Raw genomic sequence first — 20,858 nt, 5'->3', positions numbered from 1 at the left:
TGATAAAAGCTTAAAGTTCTAGTATCGCTGGAAGCCTGAAGCCTTTTATCTAGTAAACCCAGTAGCATAAACATGAAGAATTCTGTGGTATTCTGACTGGCCAAAAATTAAATTCTTGTGTCTAAAGCAGTGAAAGGTTTTTCTATTTCAATATTCTTTGAAAATTTTGCGTGAGGAAAACAGTTCAAACAATCCCTTTCCTGGATGTTTGCTCAAGTAAAATCCATTATGATTTGATCTTCTTTAATATGTGCTACCACATTTTTATGATAATGAATTTAGAGTCATCAAAGGTGGTTCAAGTTAATTGCAACAATATACTCAAGGACACTGTTTAGATGGTAGAGCCCATTTGCCGTTTAGTACTACTAAGAAGAACTTGGCTTGGTTGAGCCATTAAACTGCTGAGACTCAGCACAGGCATTATGCAACTTACATTTTAGTGGGTCCTTTCTGCTTCTATTTTAATGTTTCGCACATAAGTGGGAAGATTCCAAGTTTGAGACCACGAATCGAATGATTCACTTTTACAAGTGGTCTTTACTGTTTGATTTTAGAAAAAAAAAAGGTATTTTGTTTTTCAGGGAAAAAGGTATGTAAAACACTTAGAAGTTATCAATCTTTACAGCATGATCGACAGTTTTTTGGCTTGTAAAGAGAGTATCAACAAAATGAAAGCAATAATGAAGGTGAGGATGTACTCAATCAAGCAAAGCAAAGCATGTGGAGGCTTATGCAGTTCTTATTAATTATTGAACAAACAATTCTGTAAAATATACTTTTCAAGAGAAATGCTATGATCATTACAAGTTTAATTGCAGTTCGGGTTCATTCGTATCCATATAAGATGATCATGAGCTTTATTTATTATTCAATGCAAACTTGCATTGTTTATAACATATACTAAGAAAATTAAGCCCCCAACCCCCAACTTACAAAAGAAACTATGTAATTGTGTATTATCCATATGGTGAGAGGAGTACTTGAACCAAACCCTTAGAAAATCAAATGAAAAGGCATAAAATCTGCGTAAAGAGACAAGCATAGGGTTATAACTATGATTGTTCGGTAAAGCTATATATAAAGGGGGACAGTGGGAGAATAATGCAATTAGGGGTGGCCTACTCCAGGACTTGGGACAGACTTTAAGACTCGATCAATTTTGGCGAGATGAATGGCAAAGAGCTTTTCTTTATTAGCCATAGCATGCCCCTTATCATCACTAGCAGGAAGTGTTTTCGTAGGCTCCCTGACAAGGGTGCTTCCAACAAAATTATCCTTACATGAAGGAACTTCTTTCTTCTCTAAGTTCAAAAGCTTTCTAGCTTCAAGAGATGTTGGTAGGAAGATGAAAGCGAAAATAACGATAATCAAAACAAGGCTTAATCGAGTCATTTTCGAATGCAAAGAGAAAGAATAAAGATGCTATATTTTCTATGCCTTTTCTTATAGAAGTGAAAATCAGAAATGAGGCCTTGAATGACATATTGGTTGGATTTTGAGGTATATATATAAGAATGGAGAAACCGGACCGGCTTAGTCAGCATGTTTGGAATGAATCAATGAATATTTTGGTATTTTTCTGCATGCGTTGTTGTCTAAGATTCATGGAAATGGGGTTAGGTACAAATTTGTAGACATATTTTGTCCCAAATATGTATATATATATATGATAATAATAAAGTAACAATGAAGTGAAAAAAGAAAATTTTAATTCTTAGTTTGATTCCAGCTGTCAAAATGTTTTTTTTTTTCGAAAAAAACTTTGACAAACATGCGATTTGGTAATCCAAAAATCACTGGATAATCTTTTTTTTTTTTTTTCAAAAACAACCCAAAAAATTTCAAAAAATCTGAGATTTTGATCTCTTTCAATAGAGCTAAATCGTATAAACAATAAAGTCAAAAAAATTTCAATTCTGACAACTTGATTCCAATTGCTAGAATGTTTTCTTTTTGAAAAATTTTGACAAATATGAGATCCAATGACCCAAAAGTCACCAGACAATCTTTTTTATCCATAAAAACAGCCCTAAAAAGCCACACAAAAAAAAATCCGAGGTTTTGATCTCCTTCAATAGAGCTAAATTGTATAGAGCAAACATAATAAAGGAACCTAAGTCTTTGAAACACACCCATAAAAAAAAAAAAGAGTTTTTTTCAACCCCAAACTAAACCCACTATTAATTAAGCAGTAGGTTTTTGGTGGATCCCAATGGTGAAAAGGCAGATCACAGAAAGAAGAAGAACATACTAAAATTTTAGGTCCATAGACGATGGCAAGGTGGCTTTTGGGTGGTCCAAAGTTTCGAATCAAAATTTTAATCTAGGGTCCTCTAGAGGGTTTTTGAAAAATACCAACGGTGGAAATCAAGTAAAAAGTGAAAAAAAAGATTCAGTAAAATTTTGGTGGTCATCGAAGGTGACAGTAGCAGTAGATCTGAGTTTTTATGGTTTCGGCTTTTCTTAATTTTGGAGAAAAATAGAACTTTTTGAGAAAATCAAAGCCGTTAGATCGGAAAAAAAAAGGTAGAAAAGAGATTTATGGTATTTCAGGGCAAGGAGAACCTATCGATCAGTGGTGATGTTGGGTGATTCCATCGAAAAACTAGGCATAAAATTATGCAAGAGCATCACAATCATGAAAGGGATGAACTTGTTAGGTAAAAAGCCTCTAATTTAATCATACCAACGGAAGCGAAATCAAACAATCAATCAATCACATAAGAGATAATAATTTAATATAGTTTTAATCCAATCAACCTACGTTCATGGATGAGAAAAAAGATCTACTAGTTGTTGAGAATTACAAACATATAATCATATCAGCTACATCAATTAATACTCATAGACCCTCTAAATCTCCTCTAGTCTTATGGAGTATTTTTAATCCAAATATACACATACCCATATGCACCCATATACCATACCTATGCGGACCCTCTCAGTCTCTTCTAGTTCACTCACAAACAAATAAATATACACACCCACAGGACATAAATCTTCAGTAGTTTTATGATGTGTATCCTATAAAATCTTACAATTCTTTTATATATTTTTTCTATACCTAACTCTATAGAGACTTTATCTATTTATGAGCATATAAACTTGCCTATTAAAAATCTTTTCCTTTTAAAATTTTTTTTTTGCAAGTCAAATTTACCTATTAAAAATTTATTTTTTCTTAGAATTCTTCTTCTATAAGTCTTCTTATACATCAAGTAATATTTAGCCAATCCCAAATAAATCTTTTATGAGATTTGAACTACTATTCTTAACAATATCCACCTTGACTCAAATTCTATTAAATCATCTGTCTTCATACTAGACATGTTTGGCTCTATTTGTAATGAAAGTCTCATAATCATTTTCTCTTATATGTCTTCACGCTTCATGCAAACTAATCATCAATCCTCAAAACATGAATTTTAACTTTTCTCTTAAATCGAACTCTTCTAAGCTTACCTCTTCCCATGCCTCTTCCCATGCCTGATACCACTTGTAAGGGATCATCACAGCTCTAATACCACTTGTTAAGCCAAATAACCATAATTTAATCATACCAGTAGAAGCGAAATCAAATAATTAATCAAACACACAATTGTCAATAATTTAACATGTTTCAGTCTAATCGATCTCTATCCACGAATGAGAAAAAAGATTCATTAGTTGTAGAGAGTTACAAACATACAATCATATCAACCACATCAATTAATATCCATAAACCCTCTCAATATCTAGTAGTCTTATAAAGTATTTTCAACTTAAATATACACATAACTATGTGCATCCATGCACCATACCTATGTGAACCCTCTCAGCCTTTTCTAATCCACTCACAAACATACAAATATACACATTCATAAGACATAAATCTTCAGTAATCTTTTGGGTGTCTATCTTATAAAATCCTATAAGTCTTTTACATTTTTTTCTTATGCCTAATTTTATAAAGACTTTACCTATTTATAAGCATATAAACTTGCATATTAAAATTCTATTTTTTTTAAAAATTTTTTTCTACAAGTTAAACTTATCTAGTAAAAATATATTTTTTCTCATAATTCTTCTTCTATAAGTTTTTTTTGTCTATCAAACAATATTTAACTAATCATAAACAAATCTTTTATAAAATTTGAGTTATTATTTTAAATAGGACCGAGTGTCTTCCATTGATATATGCTTAGGTTACGAGGCAAATTAAGAGAAAGAAAAGAACAATTAAGTTTGGTGAATCATAGTGTTGATTGTTCATTATTTAATATTAATACATTACACATGTTTTGTTTGTCAAAGGCTATTTTGATGGTAAGCTCAATTTCAACATGACTTGGAAATTTTAAAATATGACAATGATAATCCAGGGCCCTCTGTTTTCAATTTTCATCTAGTTATTATTTCAATTGGACTCAAAGCAAGCTTAGTTGAACTTGAAATTGGATGGAGTGTCTGTTGGATCACTTGAATGGAATTTTTGTTTCTGCGGTGTTTGATTGACTTGTCCTTTTCATGACTAGACATCATTGCAGTGGAAAATCTGCACAAATATTTCTGCAATGTCGAAAATTTGTCCTGTGTTCACACTTCTATCTTGTCCCACAATAACAAAAGTCTAATTTGAAAGGACCCTTACCTGAAAGTCTTCTTTCCAAATGTAAGAAAAAGTGGGACATGAGGGGCAATGAAGTGATACCACTAACAAATTGGAATAAAGTATGGGACGGCTATTTATATAGGGTTAGTGGAGGTTTTTTTTTTATTTTTTTTTTTAATTTCAAAATAGGTTTATATGATTGTCATGTATTCATTTAATAATTAATAATTTAATTTTTTTTTTATAAATATACTCAAATGAACAAATGCTAACCATTTAAACCTATTTTTTTAATACAGGTTTCAAAATTTTATTACCAATGAATTGGATCATTATTATCAAAATATTATCATTAATATATATAAAAGTACATAAAAACTCTAAAAATGCAAAAAGTGAGTTACATTTATATACACATCGCACAAATGATAATGTATTAAATTAATTATACATTATTAATTGTGACCTTGACTCTTGTTGATGCTTTTCTCTTGGTTTTAAGTCAAGATTGGAGCTTAATGGAATACCCACTTGCAAGATGGAGACGGTAAGAGGGGACCATGAATTGATTCCACTAAAAAATTAGAATAATGTCTATGATCATTATTTTAATCCATTCGGTGGAGTTTTTTAATTTTATAAGTAAATATATGATTGATTTTTTTATAAAATAAGTTACAATTTAAAGACAAAAGCATGGGTTATAAGCATTATAATTTAAATTTCATATTTATTAAATATAAATGATTATATGAATTAATTAAATTAAATTTCAATTATATTTGAGATTTTCAAAATTTGATCTCTTATCAAAAAATTTAATAGTCCAATACTCTATTAATAAATTACATAATTATTGGTGTATAATAATTAATTCAGACTTTATCATCTAATAAACTCCAAATTCATTACTATATATAATTGTTATATTTTCATTATTAATTAAATATATTTTAAATAAACACATATCAATTCTTTAAGCCCGTTTCATATACAAAGTTAAAAGACCTCACTAATGATGTATAATAGACTTAAATCAATAATAAAATGGAATAAGGTGTAACATATACCACTAACAAATTGAAATTTATTTAGAAATCGACTATCATATCAACGCAAAAGGACAACGAAGCTAGAGAAAGTAAAGAAATAAAGTATAGAAAAAAGTATAAATACCCATTTGTGTTTGGAGTCGATTGGATCGTGTTCGAAATTAATTGGACCATATTTTCTTATTTTTGTTATTATCATATTGTATAGTATTATATTATTATTTTTTTTCCTTCTTTCCCTTTTTGATTTTTGGTGAGAATTATGAAAATGAAAATTGAATCAGGCAGGTCAAAATCTCATATTTTTAATAATGAATCAAGCTTGAATAATTGACCAAATTCAATTGGGACTAAAAATCAAATTCTTAAACTAAGACACGGGCATAATCAAATTCTAAGATTTAAGCTTAGATTAATTTTTTTCTTTTCCTAAATTTGTGTTAAGGTTGCCTATAAATTGAACCAAATATCAAAGGAACAGACATAGAATGAATATGGAGGAAAATAGTTGATTTTTTTTGGGAATTGGCATCCTAAAAAATTTTTGGGCAATAGGGGTTTATGAAATTCTAGGTTTTGGGATTCTAGGATCAATTTAGGAATTCTAGGTTTGGTTTGAAGATTTTGGGCTTAGATAGGTTGCTAGGATTAAATATGAGTTTTGGGAGGATTTTTGAAGGAATCTGGGCAAATTTGGGTGAAATCTGGAAAAGTTTGGAAAATCTAAGAGTTTTTTGGAAAACATGAATTTTTCGATGATCAATTGAATTTTTTGACCATTTTTTTGGCCAATTTTCTAAAATTTGGTGGGTTTTTCAGTTTTCGGTTGAATTTCTTGATGACTTTTTCATAAACTAGTAGAATTCTCGATTTTTGGTTGAAGTTTTCGATGGATTTCTTGGAGCATTTCTAGAGAGAAGCGAAAGAGTTTCTAGTTTAGAGAAAAAAGAGGCAGAGGGCTTTTGAGGCTTGAAATGCAGAAAGTGGCTTATATAACAGCTCAAAACGACATCGTTTTGGACAACTTAGGATCCGCGTGAACCCAAGTTAGGATTTGCGTGCAAACCCGCTTCGACCTAATCTGATCATAGGTTTTTTTTTATTTTTTGATTTTATTTTATCTTATTTTTTTTTAACTCATTTTATCTTTTTCTGGTTTTATTTTTAAGAAATTTTATTTCTACCATTTTATTTCTAATAGTAAATGAATTTTTTTTAAAAAAAAGAGAAAAATGATTCCAAAAAAATATATTTTCAAATAAAGTTTCCAGAAATTTTTTATAAAAAAGAAATCCTTTCAATAATAAAAAAAAAAATCTTTTTCAAATCATTACAAAATAAATTCATGAATCCCACTAAACTATTGGTAAATTTTCATAGGTTTAATTTTTTAAAATGGAATCCATCAAACTATTGAAAAATTTCATAAATCAGTTGTTCAAAAAAAATAATAGTAAAAAAATTAAAGTAATTTTTATCCTTTAAACTATTAGAGAATTATTTTTAAGTCCTACTAAACTATTGGAAGACTTTACTAATTTTTTTGAATAAAAATATATTAATAAATCTGACGACAGAGCCTCTTCAGAATGAGACACTAGTCTTTATAGATACTCCTGAAGTGAGAAAATTATCTTAAATTACTACCAAACTATTGGGACAAATTTAAGATTGATTTTTAATATTAAATTAATTTGGTAAATTACAAATACGATTAAGGCTTTGATAATTTGAAATCAAATTGGTACCGTCTATTGGATGGGCATTGTAGGGGTGCTATAACATTCTTCATACGTAATCGACTCTTAAACTTAACATCTGTTTTCGCAGAGCATAATCTATATCAGGTGGCCAATCATACTTAAACAAAAAAGATTGGTTGCAACTTCTCTAATCCATGTCTAGCAATAGGTCCACGGATTTATATGTTATGACAGTTTGGTGACTCTGCTAGGGACATCGCAAGTCAAGCCAGTAAATGATTTCTTATTATCCAAGCCTTGCCTAATAAATTATTTTATTCTTTTCCATTGCATATACTTGTTTTCTTATCTATTTTATATTCCTTTCCATTGTGTATACAGCTTAATCATTCATTTATCTTTTTATTCTTTGCTTATATTTACTTACTTATTATTTATTGTATATATACCTATCATTCATTTGCATATGCATAACATAAGCCCTTCACCTGGGTCTATTTTTAGGAGAGAGTGAAGTACTTATGCCCTCGCGAGATTTCATGTCTCCGCATAGGCCTGCGAAACACTCCCACTCAAATTGAACCTTTTTCACTTGTAGCCTATGATGGGCGAGAATTTGGGTGCCTTATTAGTCTGTGATGGACGATGATGTAAGGAACAATTTGGGAACCTTTTAGAATTGACCCAAACTGCATATAATCAACCTTAAGAGCCCAACCATAGGTGGAGCCTTATCCTTCCATCTTTCATAGTTAACCCAAAATCTAAGATCATGTTGTTATTTTACTTACTTTATAGTGTTTATTCTTTATTTTTGATATGACTAATTGATTTTTTTATCTTTTTTTTTATTTTTTTTCTTCTTACACGTATTCATAAACATACATGCAGATTGCATATTATGCTTACTAACCTTTTTTATTATGTACACATGCATTCATGCATTATTACATTCATTCTCATATATAATCTAATGGGTCCATAAACATCATTCTAAATTTTTATCATAATTGTGAGAAATTAAGGTTCAAAGATAGCTCAACATCAGTACTATGCTTGGGTTAAAGCTAGAAAAATAGAGCAAGACAATATAAACTAGCTTAAAAGAATAGAAAAAGCTCAAGAGATACTTGAAGAAAAATTGAGCAGAATCTTAGAAGCTCTGAAAAAAAGAAATAAAGGAAAGATAACAGAAGAAGATAGCTCACATGAAAATACTGGGCCACTGTATCTTGTAGGTTTCATTCCATGTCAAACTTAAGTCACTAAGCTTTCATTAACAATAGACCACGTTCTCAAATTTCAATCAAGGGAATGTTCAGAGCTATACCAATCTTGTCTTCATTGAAAAGATAGATGAGCCAATCTAAATTGCCAAAATGGATGAGACTAAAGAAAAAAAAAAACTACAGACAACTGTACCCCCAGAAGACTTTAAGACCGACCAAGTCATGAGCACGATTGAGGAAAGATTGTAAGCTATAGAGGGCATTGATTTCTATGGATTCATGGATGCTGCCAACCTTTACCTAGCTCCAAATGTTATGATTCCTTTGAAATTAAAGGTATTAGAATTTGAGAAGTATAATGATACCAAGTGCCCCATTACTCATATCATAATATACTATCATAAAATGACAGCACATGCCAGCAATGAGAAACTGCTAATGCATGTATTTTAGGATAGCTTAATCGGGTCTGTTACAAAGTGGTATGTCTGGTTAGATAGGACTCATATTAAGTCATAGAAAGATTTGACTCGATCATTTATCAATCAGTATTGTCACATCATAGACATAGCTCTTGATCATCTTTCATTACAAGATATGGAGAAAAAAGCATCTGAGTCTTTCAAAGAATATGCTCAAAGGTGGCGAGATATTGTCGCTCAGGTCCAACCTCCCCTAATAGAGAAAAAAATAACAATATTGTTTGTAAGTACTTTAAAGTCACCCTATTATGAGAAGATGATAAGGAATGTAACTAAGAATTTTGTCGACATGGTGATTTCAGGGGAGGTCATTGAAAATGCAATCAAGAATGGCAAATTGGAAGAATGAAAGTCTTCTGCTAAAAAGATACCAAAGACAAAAAAAATGAGACTTAAGCTATGAGTTTTGACAGGAAGCAATCTAAAAACTACCCTCAACCAATTATCCCACATATCATTCTTTTGCAAGTCATGTTTTTACTGTACTTCATCAGTCAACTCCATGACCTTTTTATCCATCCCCTTTTAAGCCCTCAATTCATCCCATTACTCCAACAAGTGATGCACAAGAATCATGAAATAGGAAAAAGCCTACATTTGACCCTATTCCCATAAGCTATACCGAACTATACCAAGAGCTTTACAAGAACCACTTGATTACTCCCATTCCTATAAAACAACTTGAACCTCCTTATCCCAAATGGTATGACTTCACTACTCACTATGACTATCATTTTGGGGTGGTAGGCTATTCCACCGAAAATTACATCCCTTTGAAATGTATGATGCAAAGTCTAAGTAAATGAGAGCTAATAAATTTCAATACCAGTGAAAACACGGTATACAATGTTAGTGGTAACTTATCACCTAATCATCTAGGGATACAATTTTGAGAAGTTTATTGGAACTGCCTATCATTTTGGATCTTTTGAGAATATGAATCTTTTTTTATGTACTTGCATTCATCTTATTTTTTATCATTTTAATAAAAGTGACAGATATGACGAATTTTCATGACATTCTTTTTTGTGTGAATACCCATAATTTACTTTTACCATCTCATGCTTTTTCTTTATCCATTTTTTTATTCTAAGTAATGAATGTTTAGATAGTCATGATGATAATTCATGATTTGACTTTAAAAACACCATTCAAGATGTTTTGATTGATAAATTTGAGATTGTTGGGACTGCCAAATAAAAAGATAAATCTAGGAAAGAATTTCAAAAGTGATGCAACCCATGATCCTTGCAATTGTTCACAAGTCTGCTCTTAGTCAATAAAGATTTTTCATTAAGAGTATTCATGTTCGAAATGAGAAATGGCCTTTTTTCTTCTATTTTTTAAAAAATAAAACAAAATTATCCCTTGCTACCTCATTTGAGCTTGTTGAAAATTTCTTTTGAGAAACCCTAACCAATGATCATCCCCACATTGGGGGGTAAAGTTTGAGAGATTTGTTTATTCTTAAGGGCAAAGCTCTTTTGTGCTCAAGTTTTTTGACAAATGAAAAATGAAGGAGAAATTAATGGGGGCAAAATGCCAGCATCCAAAAAAAAAAATTAATGGGGTAAAATGCCAATGTGCTTTGCCTAAACAAAAAAAAAAAAAAAAGAAAAAAGAGAAGAAAAAGAAAATTGATGGGACAAAATGTTAAAGTGTCTCACATGAAGAAATGATCATTGGTTTGATGACCCTTCAAATACAATTTGGGCCCATTTTTTCCCTTTCTTTGGCACATTTTACTCTAGCCTATGTTACGTTCTTTAAAAGTCTATTTTGATTAAATGTGAATACTCAATTTGGAGAATCATGAATTGAATTGGGGTAGGTTTGCCATTGGATTGTGTGAAGCTTTGATCAAGGTGTCAACAAAGGAGAAAAAAATAAAAAAAAAGAAAAAAAAAGCAAAAAGTAAAAAAGAAGAATAAAAAAAACACAACAAATAAAAAAATAAAAAAATGAAGAGAAAAAAATGAAAAAGAGACAAATGAGGAAAAATGAAGACTTAAACTGAAAACCCGAAAAGGGTAATTTAAATAAAGATAAAAACTTGAAAAAATAATTTCATGTGAAGGTCCTTAGAAAGAGGATGATAATTAGCTTAAATATTGAAGATATTAATGGAAGAAGTTTTTTAAGGATGATCCTGAGTTAAAGTTCAAAATTGTCTAAGCAATCATTATTTTGGATGTTTCTCAATATTTTACCTTTGTTCACCCTTGAGTTGTTCTTAACCTACCTTTAGTTTTTTCAATAATAAAGATCTATTTTTCTTATCCTTCACTAAATGAAAATCTTTTGAATGAACTAAAAAAATATATCATGTCTGTCACTGATTTGAATCATGATAAATAAATGAATGATATGTCTCATAAAGAATTTTCCATTCTTTTGAAAGAAACCCAAGATGAGATGAATGAAAAAAGCATATGAAAATGATTTACAATAGGGTAAACAATGTGACCTAATGATGGATTCAATGATAGATTGGTTGGCATAACCTACAAGTTATGACCAGATGAAAAGAATGACATGGATCAGCTAACAAAATTTACTTTGAGACTATTAATATTCAAAAGCTAAGAAAGACTAGTGGTATCTTGAGAACCTTGTCACCATAATAAAAATTTCATGACATCAACACTACATACATTATATTTGCATCCTAGATAGGACATGCATGGTTGCAATATCATTATCACTCATTTCAATCTTGGCTCAAGATATATCATTTCTTATGATTCATGATTTTGTCCTGGTCATTTATCTTTGACCTCGACTCGATCTTGGTCACTTCATTTTAACTCGTGGTTTTGTCCTGGTTACTTGACTTTGGCTCAGTCCAGATCATTTCATATGATTTATGATTTTGTCCTGATCATTTATCTTCGACCGTGACTTAGTTTTGGTCGCTTCATTTTGACTTATGTTTTCGTCTTGGTCACTTGATCTTGGCTCAATCTAGATCATTTTATACGATTTGTGGTTTTATCCCAGTCGTTTATTTCTGCCTTGACTCGATCTTGGTCATTTCATTTTGACTCGTGGTTTTGTCCCAATCACCTAATCTTGGCTTAGTCTAGATCATTTCTTATGACTTGTGATTTTATCCCGATCATTTATTTTTTACCTAGACTTAGTTTTTGTCACTTCTTTTTTATTCACAATTTTGTCTCGATCACTCGATCTTGGTTCAGTTCAGATCATTCCTTATGACTCATGGTTTTATCCCAGTCACCCGATCTTACCTCTATCCAAATCAGTTGTTATGACTCATGATTTCATCTTGGTCATTCATCTTCGACCTTGATTCGGTCTTGGTCACTTTTTGACTCATGGTTTTGTCCTGGTCATTTATTTTAGACCTTGACTCGGTCTTAATCATTTCATTTTAACTTGTGATTTTATCCTAATCACTTAATCTTGGCTTAGTCCAGATCATTTCATGTGATTCCTGATTTCATTCTGATCATTTAATTTTGACCTCGACTTAATCTTGATCGTGTCATTTTGACTCATGGTTTTATCCCGATCACCTGATCTTGGTTCAGTTTAGATCATTTTTTATGACTCGTGATCTCATCCCAGTTATTATTTTTTACCTCGACTTAATCCTGGTCACTTCCTTCTGATTCGTAGTTTTATCCTGATCACCCGATCTTAGCTCAGTCCAGATCATTCCTTATGACTCGTGGTTTTGTTTCGGTCACCTGATCTTGGCTCCGTCTAGATCATTCTTTATGACTCATGATTTCATCTCGGTTATTCATCTTCGATCTTGACTTGACCTTGGTCACTTCTTAACTCGTGATTTCATCCCAGTCGTTTATTTTTTACCTTGACTCGATCCTGATTACTTCATTTTTGACTCGTGATTTTGTCCCAATCATCTGATCTTGATTCAGTCGAAATCATTTTTTATGACTCGTGGTTTCATCTTGGTCATTTATTTTCAACCTCGACTTGGTCCTAGTCACTTCATTTTTGACTCGTGGTTTCATCATAGTCACCTGATCTTGGCTCAGTCCAAATCATTTCTTATGACTCGTGGTTTTATCTCGATCATTTATTTTTGACCTCGACTCGGTCTTGGTCATTTTATTTTTTACTTATGATTTCATTCTGGTCATTCAATCTTGGCTCAGTCCAAATCATTTTTATGACTCGTGATTTTATCCTAATCTTTTATTTTTAACCTTGACTCTGTCTTGGTCGCTTCATTGTTTACTGTGATTTCATCTCGATCACTTACGCTCGTTGATTTGACTCTTAGGTTGGAACAAAGTAGGTGTCTAGGTCTTTGCACCATCCCTATCTGATAGGAACGTATAAAAAAAGGTAGCAGTAGACACCCATTTGTATCTGGGATCAATTGAACCATGTTCGGAGTCAATTGAACCATTTTTCATTATTTTTGTTATTATCATATTGTATAGTATTATTATTATTATTATTATTATTATTATTATTATTATTTATCGTCACTATTTTTTATTTTTCATTTTTTTCCTTCCTTCCTTTTTTGATATTTGACGAGAATTATGAAAATAGAAATTGAATCAGGTAAGTCAAAATCTCATATTTTTAATGATGAATCGAGCTTGAATAACTGACCAAATTCAATAGGGGCCAAAAGTTAAATTCCTAAACTAAGGCTTGGGCAGAATCAAATTCTAGGATTTAAGCTTGGATTGATTCTGTCCATTTCTTAAATTTATGCTAAGGTTGCCTATAAGTTGAACTAAAGATCAAAGGAATAGACATAGAATGAATCTGGTGGGAAACGGTTGATTTATTTTGGGAATTGGTTTTCTAAAATATTTTTGGGCAATAAGGGTTTCTGGAATTCTAGTTTTTGGGATTTTGGGATTGATTTAGGAATTTTGGGTTTGGTTTGAAGATTCTGGGCTTAGATTTAGGTTTCTGGGATTAGATCTAAGTTTATAGGGGATTTTTGAAGCGATCTGGGCAAATTTGGGTGAAATCTGGAAAAGTTTGAAAAATCTGAGTTTTTTTTTAAACATGAATTTTATTATGAATATTTAAATTTTTTGATGAATTTTTCAATGGGATATGAGTTTTCAAATGAATTTTTCGATGATCGGTTGAATTTTTTGTCCATTTTTCGACTAGTTTTTTAGAAATCGATGGGTTTTTCAATTTTTGATTGAATTTACTAGTGACTTTTCCAGAAAACCGATGAAATTCTTGATTCTCAGTTGAAGTTTTCGGTGAGTTTCTTAAAGCATTTCTAGAGAGATGAGAGAGAGAAAAGACAGAGAGCTTCTAAGGCTTGAAATGCGAAAGATGGCTTATATAATAGCCTGGAATGACGTCATTTTGGACAACTTAGGATCCATGTGAACTTGAGTTAAGATCTACACATAGACCCACTTCGACTAGACCTAATCGCAAGTTTTTCTTTTTTAATTTTAATTTTAATTTTAATTTAATTTAATTTAATTTTATTTTAAACTCATTTTATTTTATTTTTGGTTTTATTTTTAAGAAATTTTATTTCTGCCATTTTATTTCTAAAAGTAAATGAATTTTTTTTAAAAAAAGGAAAAATGATCCTAAAAAAAATCTTTTCAAATAAAGTTTCCAAAATTTTTTTATAAAAAAAATCCTTTCAATAATAGTAAAAAAATCTTTTTTAAATCCTTACAAAATAAATTCATAAATCTCATCAAACTATTGGTGAATTTTCATAGGTTTAATTTTTAAAAATGGAATCCACCAAACTATTGAAAGATTTCATAAATCAGTTATTCAAAAAAAAATGATAGTAAAAAAATAAAAATAATTTTTATCCTCTAAACTATTGGAGGATTATTTTGAAGTCCTATCAAACTATTGGAAACTTTACTAATTTTTTTGAATAAAAATATGTTAATAAATCTGACGACAGAGCCTCTTCAGAATGGGATACTAATATCTATGAATACTTTTGAGATGAAAAAATTATCTTAAATCGCAACCAAACTATTGGGACAATTTTAAGATTGATTTTCAATATTAAATTAATTCGATAAATTATAAATACGATCAAAGCTTGGATAATTTGAAATCAAATTGGTACCGTCCATTTGATGGGCATGTGGGGGTATAATAACCTTTCACATGCATAACCGACTATCAAACCTAATATTTGTTTTCGCAGATCATAATCTATATCAGGTGGCCAATCACACCTAAATAAAAAAGATTGGTGATGACTTCTCTAATTCATATCTAGTGGTAAGTCCACGGATCTATTCATTATGACAAGAAGGATAATTTAACTCTCGCTCTCTCTCTCTCTATATATATATATATATATATCTTCGCTTCCCTTAAGTTTTTGAAAATCCTTGTAATATATTATTCTCTCTTGAAAATAAGTAAGGTGAAATTATGTTTTGGTTCCCCATACAATTTTTAACTTGACCTACTGTAAAATTTGTAATTTGATATGGTAACGTTATTAATTCTTACCTCATTCATTATTAACTTAATTCTTTCTATTTTAATTTTGAATCAATCAAATAGATACATAGACAAAAATTATAGTGTTAATAATTTTCTTTCTATATTTTAACAACAGAAAAAAAAATTTAAGAAAGTTAAATAACTATAATATTTATTACAAAATTGATTTCGCATTTAACTTTTCTTACTTTCTAAAGGTATGTAAACATTGTAATAAAGACTATAACCATGATTTCTTTAATTAAGGAGGTCAGGCCTTTGTCCGCCCCTAAATTCGTCCCTGTCAAACAAAATACAAAATCTATCCTGTAGATAATGATAAACATGAATAATTCTATGGTATTACTGTTAGTTTTAGATGATAAAAGCTTAAAGTTCTAGTATTGCTCGAAACCTGAAGCCTTTTATCTGGTAAACGCAGTAGCATAAACATGATGAAATTCTGTGGTACTCTCACTGGCCAAAAATTAAGTTCTTGTGTCTAAAGCAGTGAAAGGTTTTTCTATTTCAATATTCTTTGATAATTTTGCGTGAGGAAAACAGTTCAAACCGTGCCTTTCCGGGATGTTTGCTCAAGGAAAATCCATTATGATTTGATCTTCTTTAATATGTGCTACACATTTTTCTGATGATGAATTTAGAGTCATCAAAGGTGGTTTTCCAGTTGTGAATACAATGTATCCCATGCTCAATCCGAACACCAATCCACATCCATAACCCATCAGCATTGCAAATTTCCAACTAAATGCTCTTGTTTTCGGTATTGGCTTCAATTTCCCATCATTACTGCAACTCTTTGACAATGGGAATCCACATAAACCCAAATTCCCATTGTAAGAATCATTTTCAAAAGTATCAAATTGATTGCCTTGAGGAATAGGTCCGACAAGATAATTATGAGAAAGGTTTAGCATCTCTAAAAATAAAAGATTTTTAACTGTGCTGGAATTTCTCCTTCGAGCTTATTCGCTGAGAGATCCAATGATTCAAGCTCTGACAAATCGCCTAAAGATGGTGGGATAGGACCTGTTAAACTATTGTGAGACAGGTTGAGGACTACTAGTGAATGAAGTTCACCAATTGCCTTAGGAATTTGCCCCATGAATTGATTGTTCGAAAAGTCGATCACCGTCCAAGTGGTTAATATTTCCTGAAATTCTGTTTCCAACCCTTTTGCTGTAAAAGATACACTTTGAATATGATAAGCAATTCCGTCAGCCGATGCATCGATCATGTACTCTGGCTTAACTTTCTTTTCATAGCCTTCCCTTATGGCATGCAAATTTTCAAAAAATTTCGTCGGTAAATATCCACTGAAGTGATTGTGAGAAAGATCAATGACACGTAAATGAGTGAAGGAAGATGTAACTTTGGAGTTATCTAGACCATAAAATCTATTCGATCTCAAGACAAGAACTTGTAGCTGATCCAAGTTTCCTAACCAATTTGGAAAAGTGTCACTTAAATTGTTCTTTCCACATCAAGAAGTTTCAAGTCTTTGCAATTACCCAAAGATCGTGGTAGTGATCCTTCTAATTGGTTGTTGTTGATCTCAAAACCTCTCAAAGGACAACCTTTAGCAAAATTTTCAGGTAATTTACCATGAAAATTATTCTTTTGTATATCAATGTATAAGAGAGAGCTCAAGTTTCCAATACATTTTGGAATAGTTCCACCCAAATTATTCTTAAACAAATTGAGATCTAGAAGGGAACTCAAGTTGCAAATTGAGGAAGGCATTTCCCCAACTAAATTATTCTCTGAAACGCATAATCAATGCAATGAAAGTGGTGCAGTTGGAAAGCGTACTGGGAGAAAATAAGGAATAAATCTAGGTTAGGAGTTTGAAGATTATATGAAATTAAAAAAACAAAGCAAATAAACTATGTTTGTGATGTAACGCATGCAAATAAAATGCATATGTCAACCATTTACCCCACAAAATCATGCCATGTCTAAGTGCGTGGCTGCACTATTAATCGGACAACCATAAGTTGAATTAGAAAATTCTATTGGTACGTACGTAACAATATTGGAGCGCACTATGAAAAAAGTAATCACTCCATCTGTCTCTATCCGATTCTCCCAAATTCTTTGTCTCTATATGACTTCCACAAAAACTAAAAGAAAGAGTTTTGAGTTTATTGTGTTTTATATTAAAATTTTAATTTTTTTTATAGTTAGTATATATATGATTTTAATTTCAAAAGTAAAAAAAAAAATCATGAAAAATGATTTCCAAATATATAACATAACATAAACATAAGTAAGAAACTTTTTCGATGTTCAAAAAGAAAAAGAAAAGAAAGATGGCGTTAGGTCATAAAAAAAAAACTCGTATAAGAAAAAAGAAGACACCAACAATTATGTGATCCCGTGGTAGAATATTATTAGGATTGACTCAAAATTCTATAAGAAATGTATTTAAGACTCTTTTTTAGATTAATTAGACATTGTTAGAGGGACAAAAAAGATTTGTAGGAGAAAAATTTTAAGTGGAAAGGGATTATTGATAACCGAAAATTTATGTTTATAAATAATGGGAACCTCTATAGGATTAGGTATGAAAAAAATATGTAAAAGAATTTTAGAGTTATATTCTATAAATACCCTATAGGAATAGAATAGATTGAGAAGATCCTTATGAACATACTTGTTTGAGTTGAAAATACTTCATAAGATTAGAAAAAAATAAAAGCGTCCACATAGGTATAGTAAGCCATATGGGTATACAATTATTTGGATTGAAAATATTTCATAGAATTATAAGAAAATGAAAGGGTCCGTGAACATTGATTATGAGTATTGATTAATATGATTATATATTTGTAATTCTCTACAACTAGTAGATCTTTTCTCTCATTCATGGATATACCTAATAATTGATATTAGAACAAAGGTTTGAGACATAGGAAGAGGTAAGTCCAGAAGGGCTCGATTTAATAAAAAAATTTGAGTTCGTATTTTGATAGATTGATTTGTGAGAAGCGTGAAAATATACAAGGAAGATGATTACGAGAATTACATTGTAGTTAGAGTCAAATATGTCTAGCATGAAGATTAATGATTTGATAAAATTTGAGTCAATATGAAAATTGTTGTGACTAACTCGAATCCCATAAGAGATTTGTTTAAGATTTTTTTTAGATTGATTAGATATTGTTTGATGAATAATAAGACTTGTAAAAGAAAAATTTTAAGTGAAAAGAAATTCTTGATAGATAAATTTGTATGCTTATAAAAAATGTCAATTTTTATAAGATTAAATATGAGAAAAAAATGTAAGAAACTTGTAGGGTTTTATTAGGTAGACATTCTATTGGATTAGAGAAGATTGAGAAAGTCTTTATGGATATATATATATATATGTTTGAATATTTGTAAGTGGATTAGAAGAGATTAAGATGATCCATATAAATATTTGTTAGGTTGAGAATACTCCAAGGGTAAAACTATGTTCAAAGCAGAAGTGGATGGGATCTAATAATTAAGATTAAATTTTTGACAAATTCAATTACCAAAAAAAAAAAAAAAAAGCTTACCGTTCAAGTTGTTCCTGTCGATATCCAATACCTTAAGTGAAGTCAAATTGGCGACTTCTAAAGGCACAGTCCCCTCCAATTGATTATAAGCCAGGTATGTACGTTCTAACTTTTTGCATTTGAACAAACTTGTTGGAATTCTTCTAGAAATTTGACTCCCACTCAAATCAAGCCATCGTAAATTAGGAAGGTGATCAAATATATCCGATGAGAGATGACCTACTGAAAGCTTGTTGAATTTAAGTTCGATTACTTGCAATGAAGAAATGTTGAAGAGTGATGAAGGGATGGAACCTGAAAGCTTACCATTATTATCATAGCGTCTTTTAAAAAAATTATTAAAAATTATAATATATGAAACATAAAAAAAAAGAAGGAAATGTAAGTTTTTAAAAAAGGTAAATGTAAAAGTGAGAGAGTACTACATACTTTCAAATATATAAAGGCTGAAAATTTCAGATAAAATGACCAAATGTATAAGACATTTAGTTTGATATATAAAATTACGACATGAAATTGAAATTAAGACAAAAAATGTAAAGATGATATTAGTGAATATAAATTTTCAATTAATCACGTATATAATCTTATGTGATGTTCACTATATATCTCAGGCGCACCAAAATATACCTTGAGCTTACCTTCAAATTTGTTCTGGTCGAGGAACAAATGTTTAAGCCAAGTAAAATTCCCAATTTCTGAAGGCATATTCCCCACCAATTGATTAGAAGACAAGTATAGATATTCTAACTCTTTGCACTTGAATAAACTTGTTGAAATTCTTCCAGAAAGTTGACTCCCAATCATATTAAGATATAGTAATCGAGGAAGGTGATCAAACATATCTGGTGAGAGATGACTGGAGAGCTTGTTTAATCCGAGTGAAATTGCTTGCAACGAAGAAAGATTAAAGATTGAGGAAGGAATGAAACCTGTGATAAGGTAAGTTTCTTATTAGTATTTCAGAGATGTCCTTAAAAAAAAAAAAAAAGGAACAGACACATGTTCACTGTACCTTCGAGGTTGTTCCTGTAGAGAGACAATTTGTTGAGCATAATCAAATTTTCGATCTCTATGGGCAAACTTCCCTCCAAAGAATTGTTATGCAAGGATAAATACACCAATTCTTTGCATTTGAATAAACTATTAGGAATTCTACCGGAAATCTGGTTCCATGTCAAACTTAGTGCTCGTAATTTAGGAAGGTGATCAAATATTCCCGACGAGAGATGACCTGTAATGAAATTATTAGTTCTAAAATCAACATTCTACAATGAATAAAGATATTAAAAATTGAGAAAGGTATGCAATTGCAACCTGAAAGGTAATTATTATGCAAAATTAACCATTTCAAGTTTGAAAGATTTCCAACTGCTGCAGGAATGGCCCTTTCAAATTATTGTTATGCAAGGCCAACGTCTCTAGTTTTGACAAATTATTCATATAAAGCTGAAAGCTTACTTGATATTAAACTTGTTAAATGTGTTAAAGTAAAAAAATGACTTGGACTTTAATTCCAAAATTCGAGATCTGAATCCAATTATGCCCATTTTTAATTATATATAATATATTATATAAATAATAAATACATATATAATATTATAATGTAAATATTAAAAAATATGTTAAATTATTCATATTTTAAACTTAATAAAAATAAAATACTAAAGATTAAATAAAAATATCATATTTTTAGTTTTTTAGAAAAAAATAATTCGGATGGGTCTAGATTGTATCAATTAATAACGTTGGCCTTTATTTGTTGTTTAATTGACGAGAAAA

General features: G+C 30.4%; 1 pseudogene; it reads right to left on the bottom strand.

Moving 5' to 3' along the window:
• Nucleotides 1–16,106: 16,106 nt before the first annotated feature.
• Nucleotides 16,107–20,519, bottom strand: LOC111276294 (receptor-like protein 54; annotated as a pseudogene).
• Between the last annotated feature and the right edge of the window lie 339 nt (nucleotides 20,520–20,858).

Source organism: Durio zibethinus, chromosome 25 (assembly GCF_047325235.1).
Source record: "Durio zibethinus cultivar Kanyao isolate XHJ-2024 chromosome 25, ASM4732523v1, whole genome shotgun sequence".
Taxonomy (NCBI): domain Eukaryota; kingdom Viridiplantae; phylum Streptophyta; class Magnoliopsida; order Malvales; family Malvaceae; genus Durio; species Durio zibethinus.
This window is presented reverse-complemented; position numbering and strand designations above follow the sequence as displayed.